Here is a 22,879-nt window from a genome sequence, read left to right as displayed (position 1 = left end):
TAGAGATTTGTTGAATGGCTTTGACCAAAATGCTGATAGTGATATGGACAATAAAGTCCAGGCAGAAGTGGTCTAAGATGGAGATGAGAAACTTGTTCAGACCTGGAGTAAAAGCAACTCTTGCTATGCTTTAGCAAAGCACCTGGCGGCATTTTGCCCCTGCTCTAGTGATCTGTGGAACTTTGAACTTGAGAGAGATGATTTAGGGCATCTGGCAGAAGAAATTTCTAAGCAGCAAAGTGCTCAAGAGGTGACTTGAGCACTGTTAAAAGCATTCAGTTTTATGTATTCACAAAGATATAGTTTGGAATTGGAACTTAAGTTTAAAAGAGAAGCAGAGCATGAAAGTTTGAAAAATTTGCAGCCTGATGATTCAATAGAAAACAAAAACCCATTTTCTGTGGAGAAATTCAAGCTGGCTCCAGAAGTTTGATAACTAACGAGGAGCCAAATGTTAATTGGCAAGATGATGGGATGGGGAAAATGTCTCCAGGGCATGTCAGTTACTTTCACAGCAGCCCCTCCCATCACAGGCCCAGAGGCCTAGGAGGAAATAATGGTTTCATGCGCTAGGCCCAGGGCACCCCTCCTCTGTGCAGCCTGGTGACCTGCATCCCAGCCACTCCAACTGTGGCTAAAAGGGGCCAAGGTGCAGCTCAGAACATGGTTTCAGAGGATGCAAGCCCCAAGTCTTGGGAGCTTACATGAGGTGTTGGGCCTTCAGGTGCACAGAAGTCAAGAATTGAGGTTTGGGAACCTCTGCCTAGATTTCAGAGGATGTATGAAAATGCCTGGATGTCCAGGCAGAAGTGTGATACAGGGGCAGGGTCCTCATGGAGAACTTCTGCTAGGGCAGTGTGAAAGGGAAATGTGGGGTTGAAGCCTCCACACAGAATTCCCACTGAGGCATTGCCTAGTGAAGCTATGAGAAGAGGGCAACCATCCTCCAGACTTCAGAATGGTAGGTCCACCAACAGCTTGCACTGTGTGCCTGGAAAACCCACAGACCCTCAATGTCAGCCCGTGAAAGCAGCCAGGGGGAGGTTATACCCTACAAAGCCACAGAGGTGGAGCTGCCCAAGACCATGGGAAGCCACTCTTACATCAGCATGACCTGGATGTGAGATATAGAGTCAAAGGAGATCATTTTGGAGCTTTAAGATTTGACTGCCCTGCTGGATTTCAGACTTGCATGGGGTCTGTATCCCCTTCATTTTGGCCAATTTCTCCCATTTGGAATGACTGTATTTACCCAATGACTATACTTCCATTGTATCTAGGAAATAACTAATTTACTTTTTATTTTACAAGTTCTTCAGCAGAAGGAACTTGCCTTGTTTCAGATGAGACTTTGGACTGTAGACTTTTGAGTTAATGCTGAAATAAATTAAGACTTTGGGGGACTGTTGGGAAGTCATGATTGGTTTTTAAATGTGAGGATGTAAGACTTGGGAGGGGCCAGAGCAGAAATATATGGTTTGGCTTTTTCCCCACCCAAGTCTCATCTTGAATTTTAGCTCCCATAGTCCCCATGCATCATGGGAGGGACCCAGTGGGAGGTAATTGAATCATGGTGGATGTACTGTTCTCATGAGTGAATAAGTCTCATGAGATTTGATGGTTTTATAAAGGACAGTTCCCCTGCACATGTGCTCTTGCCTGCCACAATGTGAGAGGTTACTTTGCCCCTATTCACTGTCTGCTATGATTGTGAGGCCCCCGCAGCCATGCTAAACTATGAGTCAATTAAACTTCTTTTCTTTCTAAATTACTCAGTTTTGGGTGTGTCTTTATTAGCAGTGTGAGAGCAGACTAATATATTGTCAAATTTTAGGTTTTGCATCAGGACAAAATGTTTTATTGCTGGTCCAAAGCTTCTGCATCCCTAATCAACCCCACTGTGTCTAAAGGATTTACATGGTGAGCCTCCTCAATACTTTTTTTTTGCCAGCATTCAACAAACTATTATAAATTAGATCTCCAAGTGGGCCCAAACTTTAAGGGAAGAATTTTGTTGGGGTTAGAATTTGTTTTATGCCTTCTACTAAATTTCTTTAGTTCAGACCAATGGAGGATATTAATTTTAATTAGGAAAAAGAAGGAATTATAGAATATTCTACATTTAATTACAGTAAAAATATATTAAAACCATACTTCTCACATGTTACTCAAGTAAATGTGACTTAGTTATTTTTCTCTTGGGATTCACAACTTTGGAGGGGAGATAAATTTATACAAACCTGATACAATTGATAAGGGTCAGGTTCAATAAATATATCCAAACCCATTAGTGGTTTGTGGAGGAGATCACAGAAAACATGTACTTGAGTGGAGTTTTGCAATAGGAATCATGAAGAAATTCTAGGCCAATGTGACAGTGTGAGCAAGGGTGTGAAGATTTTGAAAATTAATTTTGTGTTTGAAGAGTGCTGTAGAGTCTGGAGTAGTGATTGGGATTTGGGGGAATGCAACCAGGAAGGTAGGTTGGATATTGAATAGCATTAGTAAGAAAAAGCTCCTAGGAATTACTTCAATAAATAGGAAGTAATATTCTTAATTAGACTAATAAGTTTAGAGAGATGAATATTTCTAAAAGATTTGAAGTCAGTAGGCTGCCTTACATTTCTAAAATATTTCCTTTGAATTGTTATTTACACTACTAACATGCTTAGATACTCTATCTTAGCCTAGAAACTGTGCACTATCAAGATTTAGAGTCAAATACTATTATTCTGAATTATATTAAGGCTCTGTTCATTTCATATTCAACAAACGAGCACCAGTTACTCTTTTTCTTGATCTCACTGGAATTTAAAATTTTTTCATGATATCGTATGGAGCAACATTTCTAACACTGTGTTTCATGTAAAAAGCAAAATGTGGTCATAAGAAATTTTTGAAATATCTTAGTCTGTTTTATGTTGCTTTAACAGAATACCACAGGCTGAGTATTTTATGGAGAAAAGAGATTTATTTCTTACAGTTATGGAAAGTGGGAGGTCCAAGAGCATGCTGTTGGTGTCTGGTGAGGACCTTGTGCTGCATTATTCCACAGCAAAGGGCAGAAGCAGAAGTGAGTACACAATACAGAGAAGGAGGTACCAGGGGCTTTATAACAACCCACTCTGGAAATAACTAAGCTGCTCTTGCAATAATGATGTTAATCGATGAGGGTTTTGCCCTCATGACCCAATCATCTCTTATTAGGCCCCACTTCCCAATGCAATAGGGAAAACTTCCAACACATGAACTTTTGAGGGACACATTCAAACCATGGCATGAAAAAATAGAATGAACAAAATTAACTGGGTCTTGATTGTATGACTTTTCAAGGTCTTTAATATTGCTAATATTCTTTGTGAAACTCCAAAAGGAGATAAAGTAATTAGCAATTTTTAAAATTATGTGACAAATATTTACTTAGTGCACCACTTAGTAACATATTGAGGAAAATCAGCATTCTGTGGAACACTGGATGGCAAAAACTGTGTGAAACCATCCAAGTATCAAATGTTGCAGGTCAAAAAGCAGCCATAGCACTTGACATACGGGCAGTCATGTGCATATCTGAAGAGTGACAATGAATTCCTTTCATTGGAAACCCTTCTTTAGGGTGGTTTGCAGAACAATAATTAATTTTATAATAGCTTGGATCTTCCTCTAAACCATTATCTTTTCAATAAAATAAACACTGTACAGGTGCTCATTTTTATAATAACTATCTCTTTTATTTACAGGTGTTTCTTAGCTTGGCAATTATACGTTTCTCTTAGTCACAAAGGTTTGTGCTAGTAGGAAAATGGAAGGTACTTTCTGTCATTAGCTATGCATTCCCACGTTCAATAAATACATCCAGACTTATTTTCTTCTATAAGAAAAAAAAAAAAGTGTGCAACTTGAGGCAGTGAGTAGTGAAAGTTTTATGAAGAAGAAGTTTCCAAAGCTGGCATAATGTCAGATTTGGAATTTTTTACAAATGCTGAGTTTTGAGTCTTATGAAATACCTCCTAAATCAAAATACGCAAGAGCAGGCTTAGAATTTTTATCTTTAAAAAGCTTCTCAGGTGATTATGATGCACACGGTAGATTGGCAGACTGTAGTGGACAGTGGAAATTTATTAAAGCTTGACACTTTTGTTCCATAACCTCTTTGAGATTCAGGTGTATGTGACACTTAACTCAGATTTACTTTGCATGCTTTAATTTTTTGGAGAATAATATAGTGATATTCCAAAAAGTCTTTTTGGTTTTTTTCTCGCTCTTTATGGAACCATATATTGTATATTTAGGTTTCCTCAGCGTTTTGGTCAACTGCATTTTTCATACCATACACTCTTTTAGGAAATCTCATGTAGTCTTATGGTTTCAACAATCGCCTCTATGCAGATGACATCTTCTCCAAACTTCAGATTCTATATCCAACTCCAACTAGACTTCTGTACCTAAAAGTCCCATGTAGGGACAAATGTCAAATGTAACTTGCTATCCTCTCACCCCAGTTCCACACCTCATTCTGTGTTTTCTATCTCTCAATTGGTAACATTGCCATCCACCTAGTTATCCAAGTCTAAATCATAGGAGTAGTTACTTTATTCTTCCATAGAGGTCACTTTTATATTCTGATCAATGTCAAGTCCTGTTATTTCCTAAAAATTTATCATATATGTACCTTGATTCTGCATTCCTTGGTTCCCAGGTTCTGGAATCTAGAATTCAGGCAACTACCAAATATTAGAATACTCTTTTTTTTTTTTTTTTTAGTGGAAAAGGTATATTTATTTCAGCAATTTGAAACATTTTCAAAAGTGGGTCACATGACTTATTTTTAAAATTGATTTTTGCTTTTCAGAGCAGCTCTAGGTTCAAAGCAAAATTGGATGAAAAGTACAGAGGTGTCCCATTACAGTCGTGGATGCCTGAAAGCCTGGATATATCTAACCCTACAGGTGATGTGGTTTATCTATATGTACATAACTATGATAAAGTTTAACTTATAAATTAGGCACAGTAAGAGGTTAAAAATAACTAGTAATAAAAGAACAATTATAACAATATATTGTAATAAAAATTATATGAATGTGTGCTCTCTCTCCCTCAATATATAATATTTTTGGACCACATTTGATTACAAGTCTCTTTTTCTTGCTTTATTGACTAGGATGATTAGGACTTCTTTTTTTTTTTTTTTTTTTTTTATACTTTAAGTTCTAGGGTACATGTGCATAACGTGCAGGTTTGTTACATATGTATACTTATGCCATGTTGGTGTGCTGCACCCACCAACTCGTCAGCACCCATCAATTCATCATTTATATCATGTATAACTCCCCACTGCAATCCCTCCCTCCTCCCCCCTCCCCATGATAGGCCCAGTGTGTGATGTTCCCCTTCCCGAGTCCAAGTGATTTCATTGTTCAGTTCCCACCTATGAGTGAGAACATGCGGTGTTTGGTTTTCTGTTCTTGTGATAGTTTGCTAAGAATGATGGTTTCCAGCTGCATCCATGTCCCTACAAAGGACGCAAACTCATCCTTTTTTATGGCTGCATAGTATTCCATGGTGTATATGTGCCACATTTTCTTAATCCAGTCTGTCACAGATGGACATTTGGGTTGATTCCAAGTCTTTGCTATTGTGAATAGTGCCGCAATAAACATACTTGTGCATGTGTCTTTGTAGTAGAATAATTTATAATCCTTTGGGTATATACCCAGTAGTGGGATGGCTGGGTCATATGGTACATCTAGTTCTAGATCCTTGAAGAATTGCCATACTCTTTTCCATACTGGTTGAACTAGTTTACAATCCCACCAACAGTGTAAAAGCGTTCCTATTTCTCCACATCCTCTCCAACACCTGTTGTTTCCTGACTTCTTAATGATTGCCATTCTAACTGGTGTGAGATGGTATCTCATTGTGGTTTTGATTTGCATTTCTCTGATGGCGAGTGATGATGAGCATTTTTTCATGTGTCTGTTGGCTGTATGAATGTCTTCTTTTGAGAAATGTCTGTTCATATCCTTTGCCCACTTTTTGATGGGGTTGTTTGCTTTTTTCTTGTATATTTGTTTGAGTTCTTTGTAGATTCTGGATATTAGCCCTTTGTCAGATGAGTAGGTTGCAAAATTGCCTGTTCACTCTGATGGTAGCTTCTTTTGCTGTGCAAAAGCTCTTTAGTTTAATTAGATCCCATTTGTCAATTTTGGCTTTTGCTGCTGTTGCTTTTGGTGTTTTAGACATGAAGTCCTTGCCCATGCCTATGTCCTGAATGGTACTACCTAGATTTTCTTCTAGGGTTTTTATGGTATTAAGTCTAACATTTAAGTCTCTAATCCATCTTGAATTAATCTTCGTATAAGGGGTAAGGAAAGGATCCAGTTTCAGCTTTCTACTTATGGCTAGCCAATTTTCCCAGCACCATTTATTAAATAGGGAATCCTTTCCCCATTTCTTGTTTCTCTCAGGTTTGTCAAAGATCAGATGGCTGTAGATGTGTGGTATTATTTCTGAGGACTCTGTTCTGTTCCATTGGTCTATATCTCTGTTTTGGTACCAGTACCATGCTGTTTTGGTTACTGTAGCCTTGTAGTATAGTTTGAAGTCAGGTAGTGTGACGCCTCCAGCTTTGTCCTTTTGACTTAGGATTGTCTTGGCAATGCAGGCTCTTTTTTGGTTCCATATGAACTTTAAAGCAGTTTTTTCCAATTCTGTGAAGAAACTCATTGGTAGCTTGATGGGGATGGCATTGAATCTATAAATAACCTTGGGCAGTATGGCCATTTTCACGATATTGATTCTTCCTATCCATGAGCATGGTATGTTCTTCCATTTGTTTGTGTCCTCTTTTATTTCACTGAGCAGTGGTTTGTAGTTCTCCTTGAAGAGGTCCTTTACATCCCTTGTAAGCTGGATTCCTAGGTATTTTATTGTCTTTGAAGCAATTGTGAATGGAAGTTCATTCCTGATTTGGCTCTCTGCTTGTCTGTTACTGGTGTATAAGAATGCTTGTGATTTTTGCACATTAATTTTGTATCCTGAGACTTTGCTGAAGTTGCTTATCAGCTTAAGGAGATTTTGGGCTGAGACAATGGGGTTTTCTAAATATACGATCATGTCATCTGCAAACAGGGACAATTTGACTTCTTCTTTTCCTAACTGGATACCCTTGATTTCTTTCTCTTGCCTGATTGCCCTAGCCAGAACTTCCAACACTATGTTGAATAGGAGTGGTGAGAGAGGGCATCCCTGTCTTGTGCCAGTTTTCAAAGGGAATTTTTCCAGTTTTTGCCCATTCAGAATGATATTAGCTGTGGGTTTGTCATAAACAGCTCTTATCATTTTGAGGTACGTTCCATCAATACCGAATTTATTGAGCGTTTTTAGCATGAAGGGCTGTTGAATTTTGTCAAAAGCCTTTTCTGCATCTATTGAGATAATCATGTGGTTCTTGTCTTTGGTTCTGTTTATATGCTGGATTACGTTTATTGATTTGCGAATGTTGAACCAGCCTTGCATCCTGGGGATGAAGCCCACTTGATCATGGTGGATAAGCTTTTTGATGTGCTGCTGAATCCGGTTTGCCAGTATTTTATTGAGAATTTTTGCATCGATGTTCACCAGGGATATTGGTCTAAAATTCTCTTTTTTTGTTGTGTCTCTGCCAGGCTTTGGTATCAGGATGATGTTGGCCTCATTAAATGAGTTAGGGAGGATTCCCTCTTTTTCTATTGATTGGAATAGTTTCAGAAGGAATGGTACCAGCTCCTCCTTGTACCTCTGGTAGAATTCAGCTGTGAATCCATCTGGTCCTGGACTTTTTTTGGTGGGTAGGCTATTAATTGTTGCCTCAATTTCAGAGCCTGCTATTGGTCTATTCAGGGATTCAACTTCTTCCTGGTTTAGTCTTGGGAGAGTGTAAGTGTCCAGGAAATTATCCATTTCTTCTAGATTTTCTAGTTGATTTGCGTAGAGGCGTTTATAGTATTCTCTGATGGTTGTTTGTATTTCTGTGGGGTTAGTGGTCATATCCCCTTTATCATTTTTTATTGCGTCTATTTGATTCCTCTCTCTTTTCTTCCTTATTAGTCTTGCTACGGTCTGTCAATTTTGTTGATCTTTTCAAAAAACCAACTCCTGGATTCATTGATTTTTTGGAGGGTTTTTTGTGTCTCTATCTCCTTCAGTTCTGCTCTGATCTTAGTTATTTCTTGCCTTCTGCTAGCTTTTGGATGTGTTTGCTATTGCCTCTTTAGTTCTTTTAATTGTGATGTTAGAGTGTCCATTTTAGATCTTTCCTGCTTTCTCTTGTGGGCATTTAGTGCTATAAATTTCCCTCTACACACTGCTTTAAATGTGTCCCAGAGATTCTGGTATGTTGTATCTTTGTTCTCATTGGTTTCAAAGAACATCTTTATTTCTGCTTTCATTTCGTTATGTACCCAGTAGTCATTCAGGAGCAGGTTGTTCAGTTTCCATGTAGTTGAGCGGTTTTGATTGAGTTTCTTAGTCCTGAGTTCTAGTTTGATTGCACTGTGGTCTGAGAGACAGTTTGTTATAATTTCTGTTCTTTTACATTTGCTGAGGAGTGCTTTACTTCCAATTATGTGGTCAATTTTGGAATAAGTGCGATGTGGTGCTGAGAAGAATGTATATTCTGTTGATTTGGGGTGGAGAGTTCTATAGATGTCTATTAGGTCCACTTGGTGCAGAGATGAGTTCAATTCCTGGATATCCTTGTTAACTTTCTGTCTCGTTGATCTGTCTAATGTTGACAGTGGAGTGTTGAAGTCTCCCATTATTATTGTATGGGAGTCTAAGTCTCTTTGTAAGTCTCTAAGGACTTGCTTTATGAATCTGGGCGCTCCTGTATTGGGTGCATATATATTCAGGAGAGTTAGCTCTTCCTGTTGAATTGATCCCTTTACCATTATGTAATGGCCTTCTTTGTCTCTTTTGATCTTTGATGGTTTAAAGTCTGTTTTATCAGAGACTAGGATTGCAACCCCTGCTTTTTTTTGTTCTCCATTTGCTTGGTAGATCTTCCTCCATCCCTTTATTTTGAGCCTATGTATGTCTCTGCATGTGAGATGGGTCTCCTGAATACAGCAGACTGATGGGTCTTGACTCTTTACCCAGTTTGCCAGTCTGTGTCTTTTAATTGGAGCATTTAGTCCATTTACATTTAAGGTTAATATTTTTATGTGTGAACTTGATCCTGTCATTATGATATTAACTGGTTATTTTGCTCGTTAGTTGATGCAGTTTCTTCCTAGCCTCGATGGTCTTTACATTTTGGCATGTTTTTGCAATGGCTGGTACCGGTTGTTCCTTTCTATGTTTAGGGCTTCCTTCAGGGTCTCTTGTAAGGCAGGCCTGGTGGTGACAAAATCTCTAAGCATTTGCTTATCTGTAAAGGATTTTATTTCTCCTTCACTTATGAAACTTAGTTTGGCTGGATATGAAATTCTGGGTTGAAAATTCTTTTCGTTAAGAACGTTGAATATCGGCCCCCACTCTCTTCTGGCTTGTAGAGTTTCTGCCGAGAGATCTGCTGTTAGTCTGATGGGCTTCCCTTTGTGGGTAACCCGACCTTTCTCTCTGGCTGCCCTTAAGATTTTTTCCTTCATTTCAACTTTGGTGAATCTGGCAATTATGTGTCTTGGAGTTGCTCTTCTGGAGGAGTATCTTTGTGGCGTTCTCTGTATTTCCTGAATTTGAATGTTGGCCTGCCCTACTAGGTTGGGGAAGTTCTCCTGGATGATATCCTGAAGAGTGTTTTCCAACTTGGTTCCATTTTCCCCCTCACTTTCAGGCACCCCAATCAGATATAGATTTGGTCTTTTTACATAATCCCATACTTCTTGCAGGCTTTGTTCATTTCTTTTTCTTCTTTTTTCTTTTGGTTTCTCTTCTCTCTTCATTTCATTCATTTGATCCTCAATCGCTGATACTCTTTCTTCCAGTTGATTGAGTCGGTTACTGAAGCTTGTGCATTTGTCATGTATTTCTCGTGTCATGGTTTTCATCTCTGTCATTTCGTTTATGATCTTCTCTGCATTAATTAGTCTAGCTGTCAATTCTTCCACTCTTTTTTCAAGATTTTTAGTTTCTTTGCGCTGGGTACGTAATTCCTCCTTTAGCTCTGAGAAGTTTGATGGACTGAAGCCTTCTTCTCTCATCTCGTCAAAGTCATTCTCTGACCAGCTTTGATCCGTTGCTGGCTATGGGCTGCGCTCCTTTGCAGGGGGAGATGCGCTCTTATTTTTTGAATTTCCAGCTTTTCTGCCCTGCTTCTTCCCCATCTTTGTGGTTTTATCTGTCTCTGGTCTTTGATGATGGTGACGTACTAATGGGGTTTTGGTATAGGTGTCCTTCCTGTTTGATAGTTTTCCTTCTGACAGTCAGAAGGACTGTCTGTTGGTCTGTTGGAGATTGCTTGAGGTCCACTCCAGACCCTGTTTGCCTGGGTATCAGCAGCAGAGGTTGCCGAAGATAGAATATTGCTGAACAGCGAGTGTACCTGTCTGATTCTTACTTTGGAAGTTTCCTCTCAGGGGTGTACTCCACCCTGTGAGGTGTGGGGTGTCAGACTGCCCCTAGTGGGGGATGTCTCCCAGTTAGGCTACTCAGGGGTCAGGGACCCACCTGAGCGGGCAGTCTGTCCGTTCTCAGATCTCAACCTCCGTGTTGGGAGATCGAAGGCTCTCCCCAAAGCTGTCAGACAGAGTGGTTCGCGTCTGCACCGGCCCCCACTGCTTCCCCTGTTGGTCTTCAGCTGTGCGCTGTCCCCAGAGGTGGAGACTACAGAGACAGGCAGTCTTCCTTGAGCTGCTGTGAGCTCCACCCAGTTCGAGCTTCCCAGCGGCTTTGTTTACCTACTTAAGCCTCAGCAATGGCGGGCGCCCCTCCCCCAGCCTCGCTGCTGCCTTGCGGATAGATCGCTGCAGACTGCTGTGTTAGCCGTGAGGGAGGCTCCGTGGGCGTGGGACCCTCCCAGCCAGGTGTGGGATATATTCTCCTGGTGTGCCTGTCTGCTTAAAGCGCAGTATTGGGGTGGGAGTTACCCGATTTTCCAGGTGTTGTGTGTCTCAGTTCCCCTGGCTAGGAAAATGGATTCCCTTCCCCCTTGCACTTCCAGGTGAGGCGATGCCTCGCCCTGCTTCAGCTCTCGCTGGTTGGGCTGCAGCAGCTGGCCAGCACCGATTGTCCGGCACTCCCTAGTGAGATGACCCCAGTACCTCAGTTGAAAATGCAGAAATCACCGGTCTTCTGTGTCGCTCGTGCTGGGAGTTGGAGACTGGAGCTGTTCCTATTCGGCCATCTTGCTCCGCCCCTAGAATACTCTTATATAATACTTGTGTACTAATTTTTGACAACATAGTTACGAAAAAAATTAAGAAGCATTTAATTTACTAATAAATTTTCAAATCACAACCCATTTGTAAATTAAAGACTGAGTATACTAGTAATTATCAAACAAATCAATAAATGTTTTTAATTTTTATTGTAAAATTTTTATTGTTGTATTGTAAAACATTTGGGAAAAAAATGTTTACAATTAGAGTGTAATGAAGAGATAGGCTCTTCTATAGATATTCTGACGGGAATTTCCAGACATTTTCAGAAGACTTAGGAGTTTATGGTTTTGCAAAATGCAATTATTTTAGTAAAACATTTGTTTCCCTCTTGCTTTCTTTGTCCTGTTTTTTCCCTGATGTATTTTGTGTTTGGTAGGTTAAATGGCTGGTTTCTTTGTTCCTGTGGCATTTGGACTGAGTTCTTGTTAGTGCACATTAGAACTTATTTTGTCTAATAGGTGACTAAATATTTGCTAATCAAATATTCATTACCTCCTGTATATGGATGAGGGTGGAGAAGGGAATTGAGTTCCAAGGGGCCTGATGGGACTTTCTAAGGCGATAAAAATACTGTATCTAAATTGTGGTACTGGTTTCAGGGCTATACACATTTGTCAAAACCCATCCAACTGTATTTTATTGTTTAAGTTATGCCATAATAAACCTGACTTTTTAAAAGGTTCTCAAGCAGAATGTCCCTTGTGGGCAGGTCACTCACCTGGGCAAGGCTTGATGACCAGGAGAGGGAAATAGGCATAAGAGTGGGGCCACTCAGAGGAGTAGTGGGTAGGTTCTGACCGCAGCTCACCACCAGGGAAGGCTGACTGCAGTGGACTTCAGACCTGAGACCTTGCAATGATGGATGAAGACTTTGTCATCTGTTGGCCCCAGGGGAGGTAGCAGGCAGCATCTCCCAAAACCCCGCTAGGTTATACCCTGGCCGAGGACCATGCAGCCTGAGAGCTTGAGGTTCCCACAAGCTGCTGACATGGGGGCAGCCTCCCTCCTGCTTTTATTGATACTTTAATAGAAGTATGTTGAAGCAGGTTTTGGGTTTATGAATGGATTGAAAAGAGGAGGAAATGAGGGTCAAAGAGATAAAAACAACCTAAGAAAGAGATGACCTATTTATCTCTGAAAAATGCAAGGGAGCAAATATGAGAATCAGGGCTGCAGTCCACAAAAGCAGCACCTATGTGGCAGGGAGAGAAACATTGTGTGACTTTGCCCCAATAGTGGTCCCCAGAGAAGAGTACAGTCCTGGTCATTTCCTAGCATGGGGGAAAAATGCAGATGTGGCTTATTTTAAAAATGGTTTTTGATGGACACTCACCAACCACACAAACCCATAAAATACAATTCTGTACAAAGACATTCAGTCCCATTCATGTTATACTGTTGAAGAATGAGTTTCAGAAGAGATGATCTATCAAACGAGTAAAGAAACCTTTATGTGATACAATGTGACCACTGCACAGAGACAAACTCGAAGAGGATGGAGAATGATGGTTTTGATTCTTTGAAGAGTTTTCCTCAAAAATGCTTTTCTGTGGGTGGCATTTAAAAAAAAATCCATCTAGTTGTCTTTGTCTGCAATTCTATACCAGATATATCATAGGAAGGTTTTGTTTCAGCCTGGAAAGTGAAATTCTGGACTTGGATACTTTAAATGTAAAATCCAAAGAGATCAGCTGCTCATAGGAGAAGTTTGGGAGTAAATGGACCACCTAGCAGGATTCAAAGCCACGAGATTAGAGACTGGGAAGCATCTCTTAATTCTCAAAAATTCAGATGGGAGTGTTGGGGAAGAACCTCTAAGAATGAGAAGAGGAAAAATTAAGGCTATAAATTGTCATTCTTTTCGTCTTCTCATCTTTCCCAACACAGACATCCACCCTACCCTGAACCATCTTATTTATTTTTGTTTATCATCTGTTTGCATAGTTTATATCTAGTCGCAGCATTTCTTTGCAACCCAGAAGTACAATGAGGGTAGGAGGGAGACAAACAAACCCTTTCCATTCTACCTGTTTCTCTCTTGTTGATTCATTCATTCACTTAAAAAATATTTACTGGCAGGGCACAATGGCTCATGCCTGAAATTACAGCACTTTGGGAGGACTGGGTAGGAGGGTCACTTGAAGCCAGGAGTTTGAGACTGGCCTAGGCAACATAGCAAGAGCCCATCTCTATAAAATAAACACTGCACTCCACCTTGGACAACAGAGTGAGAGTCTGAATCAAAATAAGTAAATAAATAAATAATAAAAAGAAAAATAAAGAATTGATAAAATGAACTTCATCTCTTATTCAGCCCCTTGTAAAATTGTGTGGAGACTACAATTTATTATATTAATAAATACATGAGCCTAAATTAAAATAAAATAAAATAAAATAAAATTAGTTGGGTGTGGTGGCACATGCCGTAGTCCTAGCCACTGGAGAGGCTGAGGTGGGAGGATCAGTTGAGCAGAGGAGTTTAAGGCTGCAGCGAGCCATGACCACACAGGCTATTGTGTGTTAGCCTGGGTGACACAGTGAAACTCTACCTCAAAAAAAAAAAAAGAATCTGCTCATTGCCTCTGATTAGCCAAGTGCTATTGTGGGTGTGCAGGATACATCAGTGAACAAATAATAATACATTCTTTCCCCCAAGGAGCTTACCTTATAGTCAGGGTCAAAAACCAAAGGAATAAAAAATAAGCAAAAAACAGTAACAACAAGCAAAAATAAATAAAAATAGTTAAATTGCTATTTATTAAAATAAACATTAATATTAATTAGCTATCAATTAAATAATTTACATATTATAAATTTAAGCATTTATCATTTATAATGATAAATATAATAAATTTAATAATAAACATTAAAAATAAATGTTACCTAGTTTGCTGGGAGATGACAAGAGCTGTTATGCATTAAATCGTGTTTCCCATTCCAAAATTCATGTTGAAATTTTAACACCCACTTCCTCAGAATGTGACATTTGGAAATAAGGTTGTTGCAGATATTATTGTGAAGTTAAGATGAAGTCATTTGGGTGGGCCCTAATGCAGTATGACTAGTGTCCTTATAAAAAACAGAAATTTGGACAGAGAGAAGCAGACTCTCACACAGGAAGGATGCCATGTGAACATAAAGGCAGAGTCTGGGTGTTGAATCTGTAAGTCAAGGAACACCAAAATCTGCCAGCAACCACCAGAAGCTAGGAGAGAAGCATGGGATGGTCCCTCTCACAGCCCAGAGAAGGAACCAACTCTGCCCTTGGGATTTCTGACTTCCCACCTCTACAACCATGAGACAATGAATTTTTGTTTCTTGAGCCACTCTCTTGATGGCATTTTGTTATGGCAGCCCTAGCAAACAAATACCGGGGCTATGAAAAATTCAGAGGACATAAGGGGTATTGGAAATTCTTCACAGGATTCCATTAGTCATTTTTCATATAGGGAAACCAAGAGGTAACAGATGATTTTCTTGACTACCCTCACCTACTAGGAAAACCTGATTGTTGCTTCCCCCTCCTTCCCTCTCCCAAGCACTTTGTAGACATCTCCATAACGGCTCCTATATTAGTCTGTTTTCACACTGCTATAAAGATACTACCTGAGACTGGGTAATATATAAACAAAAGAGGTTAAATTGACTCACAGTTCCACATGGCTGAGGAGGCCTCAGGAAACTTACAATCATGGCAGAAGGTGAAGCAGAAGCATCTTTTTATATGGTGGCAGGAGGGAGAGAGTGCAGGGGAAACTTTTAAAACATCAGATCTCATGAGAACTCCCTCACTAACACGAGAACGGCGTGGGGAAAACCACTCCCATGATCTAATCACCTGCCACCGGGTCCCTCACTCGACTTGTGGGGATGACAATTCGGGATGAGATTTGGGTGGGGACACAGAGTCAAATCATATTGGATCCATCAAACTGTATTGAGTGATTTATTTCTGTCTTCATCTATCTCTCCCTCACCATCTATCTCAATGAGGGACCATCTCATTCTCCTTCCTGTGTTTTAATTTCTAGCACATAACCTGTACTTGGTAAGTGCTCAATATGTGTTAATTAAATAGATGGTGAATGCATATAAATTCTATGAGAATTTAATGCGTGCAAGTTTCCTATGGTCTTATAATTAATATAATTTGATATAGATGAAATTCATAACTCATTATGAAACGGGGCATTGGCAGCTGCCTCTCTTGGGTGGAACACATATTCTGAAGCAGTGAGGAATGTTGGGGACTAGCATGATCTCAGAGCTCCTTGCCTGCTATGGGAAGCTTGTGCCTGTTTCCCACCCCAAAAGCAGAGATGACAATAACACTGTCTACCTCACATGATGTTCTGAGAGCTAACATATAGAATGAATGCTTCAAATAATACTGACCTTGAGAGAGTCCTCAAAGAGTACCAACCATTATTATGGCTGTTCACAGAGATTCACTTGAGAAGACTTCTAAAGGCATTCAATAATTTGGGTGCCTGGGTCACTGTGGATGAAATGAGGGTCCAGAATTGTCTTGCCGCTCATTCGGTTGACAGTCTAATGGGGAAAGCAAAGAGTAACAAAATAATTACAAATAAATGAACAATGCAGGTGTGATCATTGCTGTGAAGGAGAGATACTTAGTGCTTGGAGACTACTGATGGGGGACTTAACTGATATGCAGGGTCAGGGAGAATGAGTTGAGATGTCAGATATGAGTAGGAATTGCCTACTGAGGATAGGAGGAACAGTACTCCTGGGGGAATGAATGGATAGGAGCCCTGAGGAGTAGGAGCTTTTCTTGTTTATGGAAGGGAAAGGAGGCCAGTGTGCCTGGGGTGCAGCAAATGAGAGGAACACGGCTCAAGGTGAGGCTGAGCAAAAACATGGCAGACAGCTCACACAGAGCTTTTGTCACCTTGCTAATTATTTGGCATAACGGAATCTGAGTGAGGTATTGGGGGTAAGTTGTGAGGAACAACGTGCTCAGAGTTTCATTTTGAAAATCATTCAGGTTGCAGTGTAGAGAATGACTAAGAAGCACAGAGTGAATGCAGGTAGACTCCATCGGAGGGAAGGGTGATGGTAGCTTGGGCTTAAGTGATAGTTTGTAGAAATGGAGAGAAGTGATAGATTGAAGATGGGTGGTGATAGAAAGGGGGCTATTGAAGACCAGGGCAGGTTGCTGACTTTGTCACTAGTATCGTGGTTACAAAGGGTCTCACTCATGAGACCACATACTGAAGAGAACTGATTTTGAATATTTTGACTATAAGGTACTTTTGAGACATCCAAGTGAAAATGTCCAGGGGTCAGTAGAGCATATGGGCTGATGATGCAGAAAAGAATCATATAAACATGAGGCATTCGGGCATCCATTGCCCTGAGGGAAAGATGTAAGGGAGTGAGTATTTTGTGGTCTGACTATAGCCCCCAAATTGCAGAGCTAGTCCCTGGGAAAGAGATAGACCAACCGGCCTAATGTGTCATACTTTCTTCCTTTCCAGCTATTTCTATTTTGAGTCCCCAATACACTAGGTGGCCCAAACTTAACCACAGTCAGTTGGAGACCTAGGAATTTCTCGAGACCTGTGTCTAAATGGAAGGCTTGAGTGGTGCCACGGTCCTGTGGGGAGGCACAAGATCTTCAGTTATCTGTCTGCAGTTATCTAGTCCTGAGTCATCAGTCCACTCAGGTTGTAAGGAGATACCACTCATCCTGTCCACGTGACTCCTTCAGGTGTGGCAACTCTTTTTGTTTCCTTCTCATCACACTTGAGAGACAACAATTATTCTGCTGCTTCTGTCAAGGTTGAAGCACTGGAGTCTAGGTCTGCCTTTGGCTCTGTGGGCCTGGATTCAATGTGCAGCCCTTCCATTCTCATCAGGACTCTACTACGGGAGAGAGGTAGTTCATGCCCTCTGCTCCCAGGCATGTCAAATTTCTGCCATCTTCCCATCTGGTATAAAGCCAAGCTCTATACCAGGAACTGGGAGACAGTTTCTCATCCAGTCTCTCCAAAACCTCTCGAGGATCCTGCCATCTTTTAGGGACTCCAGCCCCATAAAATGGGTGGAGCAAGGCTCAACTCTCTTGTGGAATAGGCTCCTAATCTGCTTTTTTTTTCTTTGCCAGGATTATTCTTTTTCCCCTAAGACTTTAGATTTTAAAAACCAAAGCGAGGAAGACTCTGTTTTTCCTTCTACTTCATATTGTACTGTTCTCTGAGGAGACAAGTTGAGAGAGCCTAGATCCTCAAATGGAAATTGGAAAGAGAGGATCAATGTTTTAAAAATGTCTTCATGCCACAGCTAAGAGAAAAAGTTCCCTTTTACCCCTTTGAGATGATTTTATGATCAGATCAAACAGTGTAGGTTATAATGAAAAATAGTTACATAATGAATCTTGAGGCGAGAGACTCTGCGTGTTTATATATCCACATGAAATGGTATATGCCATTTTCCTTTTCGTTCCTTCTTAACTGAATTTAATTAGAGTTCTGTGAGCCAAAACTAACTAAAACTGCAAAATTCCGTGAGATTCATGACATTAAAATTGTTGTTTCCTTGCCGTCAAGGCCTACAGGTTAAGACTATTCCAGTCATATTTTATCTCACATGGTTTTTCAGCTTCCAAGAGCCACCAGGAGCTATTTATTGGTTTTCAGCACTAACATAGAGTGAGGTTTGAATGTAATATAGCAGCATTAAAAGCGTCACCACATCCTTGTTATGTTGTTTAAACACGGATAAATATTCCAGGGAAAAAGAAAAATACTAGATTGGATTTTCATGATGCTAAGGCAGATTTATGCTATCTAACCTAATGAAAAATAAATCATAAATGTTTTACATTTAAATATATTCTACATTTCTCTAAGCATATGAGAGAAAAACAAATGAATAGTTTCAAGATCATCAGAGTACAGTTACAGCACCTTAATATTTTCAGTTTAGGAAGTTACACTTTGGACCTCAAGATATGATTGGCTATTCACAGTGTGAAACTAGATTAAAAGTGTCTTAGTTTATCATGTCAGTTCATAAATAAAGGAGTCTGCAGGACAGAAGGTTAAAAGAATAATATAAGTAATAGAATATAGCCTGATTCTTTGGAATCCCCTAACTAGTTTTTATAACCCACTGCAATACTCACTCTTTAGTGCTCTGTATGGATAACTCTTTGACCATTTTCATAGAATGCTTCAAGAAAGTTATAGTCTAAGAAATTTAAATAGTTACCCTGTGCCAGTAAAATGAAAATAAATTTGCTTTCTTGCTGGGCGCAGTGGCTCATGCGTGAAATCCCAGCATTTTGGGAGGCTGAAGAGGGAGGACTGCTTGAGCCCAGGAGTTCCAGACCAATCTGGGAAACATAGTGAGATTCTCGTCTCTCTAGAAACAAAAACAAAAAACAAAAAAGAAAAGAAAAAGTTGCTTTGCTAAAAGAGGGTAAGCAAAAGTATGCTGTGCAAGATATTTTCTATTATTATCTGTACTTTTTTGCAAGATAAACAAACTTCAGTAGAAAATAGACAGAGACAGATATTCTAGTGTTCTATAAATTCTTTCTGAGAACTAGTAAGAGGCTGTAACATATCCTTTGTAAAAGATCATAGGTGAAAATAAATTTACAAAACTCCTTTGTTAATTGAATAAAAGAAAGCACTCATATTCTCCATTAACTTAGAATTTTCATCTTTGCATTCTTTAACACATTTACATTGTTTTCTTCAAATGCCTTTGACTGATTTTTCTAATTTTTTTCCTAACATAGAAACATCTTTTGGCATAAGGTTGCTGGCCTAACCTACAGATGATTATATTCATTTCTCTAATCTATATCAGGAACAGGCATGATGCCTTAGACACAATTAAACTCTAGCTAAAATTTCCAGTGCCCAAAGAAGAAAAGAAAGGTATTTTAACATTGGCTCACTAAGATCAGGGACATGTCTAGTTTTTTATTTTAAGACTTGCTAACTTTTCTTTTTAGTAAGTCAAATATATGTATTTTTATCCAATAAGAAACATTGTGTTTTAATTTTTTAACTAAGAAATAAGTTCTCATGAAGAGAAAGATAACATTCACTTTGTGGCATTCCATGGAAAAGAAACTGAGCTACTCAAACCTTCCCATAAATCTCTGGTTAGCCACAAAGCCAGCCCTGGCGAATGGATAGAACCTACATTTCCAAGTTTGCCCAATAAAGAAAGATGCTGCTTGAAGTTTTAAAAACCATTTGTGGCTAAATTTTTAAAGTAAAAACAAAGGCCAATCTAACCTGAACCTGACACCAGTAGCTGTCAGATCTAACACGTGATTGGCATATTCTTTTTTTTTTTTTTTTTTTTTTTTTTGAGATGGAGTCTCACTGTGTCACCAGGATGGAGTCCAGTGGTGCAATCTCAGCTCACTGCAACCTCCGCCTCCCAGGTTCAAGCAATTTTCCCGCCTCAGCCTCCCGAGTAGCTGGGACTACAGGCACATACCACCACGCCCAGCTAATTTTTGTATTTTTAGTAGAGATGGTGTTTCACCATGTTGGCCAGGATGGCCTCGATCTCTTGACTTCGTGATCTGCCCACCTCGGCATCCCAAAATGCTGGGATTACAGGCATGAACCACTGTGCCCTGCAGGCATATTCTTTTCTTCAGTCCACTTACTATAAATTTCAACTATTTTATTTAGATCTTCTTACTCTTTTTCTTTTGATCTCTATAACTAGAATATAAGAGACAATGTCTAGCACAATGTTTTATTTCCTGTACTAGCAGAGTAGCTGGCACACAACAAATAGGCCTGTTAACTATGCTTCCCTTTTATCTTTATCTTTTTGGACTGCCATTTTTTACAGAGTGCTTCAAGAAAGTTATAATCCAAGAAATTTAAAATTTATGTAGGTTGACATAAAATCAGCATGTCCTTCGTGTCTGCCAAAAAGTCATCTGCAGGCAACAAGGTAAATGAAAGCCAGTGTCACAAGGGAGGATACTGACAGACGGTAGCACAGTGAGAGAATGAACTGGTGATAGGACCCAATTGCAATAGGTATTAGAAAAAAACTGAAAATTGTACACTTTATAAAATTGATGTGAATATCTTGAAGGACAAAAACAGTGTTTCCTGTTTGCAAGGATGTAGGAGGCAGGGGTGAGCTACAGCTTTACTTGTTTCTAGAAGCAGAAGTAAGTATGGTCAAATGGAATGTCACATAGACAAGCCATGTTTCCAGGAAGCAGTGCTTCTCTGTGGCAGTAGGAAAGAGAACAGTATTTGAGGGGTGTGTGTGTGTGTGTGTGTGTGTGTTGGGTGTTGAGGTAAGGGAATATCACCTATCTCAATGGTTTGGGAAATAGTAAAAGCTGTATAAACTCTCTTACAAATTCCTAGATCATAAGAAAAATCCCAGATATCCTGTAACAAGGTCCTGACCTCTACCTTTCCCATAAACTTCCTTCAAAGAGCTGGTTCAGAAACCCAGCAAAGAAAGAAAACACTTTAATAATAAATAATTGAAAGGGACTAGTACAGAACCTATATGGAAAATCTTTTTTAATTGTGTACTTTGCAGTTTTATGGGTACACAGTAGCTATATATATTTCTGGGGAACATGAGATATTTTGATACAGGCATACAATGTGTAATCATCACATCAGGGTAAATGGAATATCCAATACCTAAAGCATTTATTATTTCTTTGTGTTACAATGTGTCCCATTGTACTCTTGTGGTTATCTTAAAATGTACAATAAATTATTTTTGACTGTAGTCACCCTGTTGTGCTATCAACCACTAGATCTTATTCATTCTATCTAACTATATCTTTGTACTCAGTAACCATCCCCACTTTTCCCCGTGTTCCTCACTACCCTATCCAGGCTCTGATAACCATCATTTTACTCTCTATCTCCATGAATTCAATTGTTTTAACATTTAGCTTCCACAAATGAATGAGAATATATGAAGTTTGTCTTTGTGGGCCTGGCTTATCTCACTTAACGTAATGCCTTCCAGTTCCATCCACGTTTTTGTAAATGACAAGATCAGATTTTTTTATGATGGAATAGTATTCTATTGTGTGTAAGTACCAAATTTTCTTTATCTGTTTATCTGTTAATGGGCACTTAGGTTGCTTGCAAACCTTGGCTCTTGTGAAAAGTGCTGCAGTAAACATGGGAGTACAGATAACCGTTTGATGCACTGATTTCCTTTCTTTGGATATAGATCTAGCAGGGAGACTGCTGGATCATATGGTAGTCTTATTTTTAGTTTTTTAGTAACCCTCATGCTGTTCTCCATAGTAGCTATACTAATTTGCATTCCCACCACCACTGTACAAGTGTTCCCACTTTCCAACATTGTTGCCAGTGTTCTATACAGAGATTCTTTTAAAAAATCGGAAAGGAAAAGCAAAAAAAGTAATTGATAAAGAGCACTCATCAGAAAATTATTGCCATGGAACAGATAGATATTGTGAACACGTATTTTGCCTGATTTTAAACAAATACAATGAGTTAATTGCTTTTATAAAGCAAGATACAAAATAAACATGCAAAAACCCATGGAATAAATGGCATAACGATATGAAATTAGCTGGCACAGCACATGAAAAAGTGAAAGAAAGAATAATTAAAACAATCATGGTAAAATTAAAAGGACCTGAAAAGAGAAGAAATGTTGTAGAAAACACAATAAGTGACATAGAAGATAAAAATGAAAAATAGTCAAATTGAACTGAAAATAAAAACGTTAGAAAGAGTAAAGAAACTATGATAGACACAGAAAGTAGGCAATAGAGCCTTAAAATACTCATAATCAGGGAGAACAAAGAAGAAAGCAAAATGTGGAACAGAAACAAAAACATGTCAGAAAGCATTTTTGATGTCAAAGGAAACTTGATCTAGTATTGAAAAGGCACATCATGGGTCGTAAAAAGTTGATTAAAAATGATCAGCCCTGAAGAATATTAAATTTATTATTTGTTTTATTAAATTTAAAGATAATATTAAATTTATTATTTGGAGAACAATAAATTTATTGGACTTCAAAAATAAATATTTTGATATCTAGGCAAAAAAGGTCAACTAACATAAAAGAAAATAAAATCAGGCTAAACAAAATTGCATCTCAGAAAATAATGTAATAATAACTACCAAATTCTCAAAGAAAGAAAATATGACCCAAACATTTTATAGATTGTCAAACGGTAACTTGTATATAAAGAAAAAAGATCAACTGTTTTAAAAATGCCAAATGCAAGAACACATATTCCTCAAGGAGAAGTTCCTTAAAGTCTTTTTGAAAAATTCGTACATAACAAACTATATCCCACCTAAAGATGATTGGAACACAGAAACAAATGATTAGTAGTGAGCATTGACTGAATTAATAAATTAAGTCTAAATTAAAACTAAATGAATTAAAACTTAAATAAAAGTGGAGACTAAGAATAATTATGGAATGTAAATATTGTGTGTTCTGATAATGTAGAAATGAGCTAACTAAAAAATTGAGAGGCAAAA

The sequence above is a fragment of the Rhinopithecus roxellana genome, chromosome 2 (assembly GCF_007565055.1).
Source record: "Rhinopithecus roxellana isolate Shanxi Qingling chromosome 2, ASM756505v1, whole genome shotgun sequence".
NCBI classification, from domain to species: Eukaryota; Metazoa; Chordata; class Mammalia; order Primates; family Cercopithecidae; genus Rhinopithecus; species Rhinopithecus roxellana.
This window is presented reverse-complemented; position numbering follows the sequence as displayed.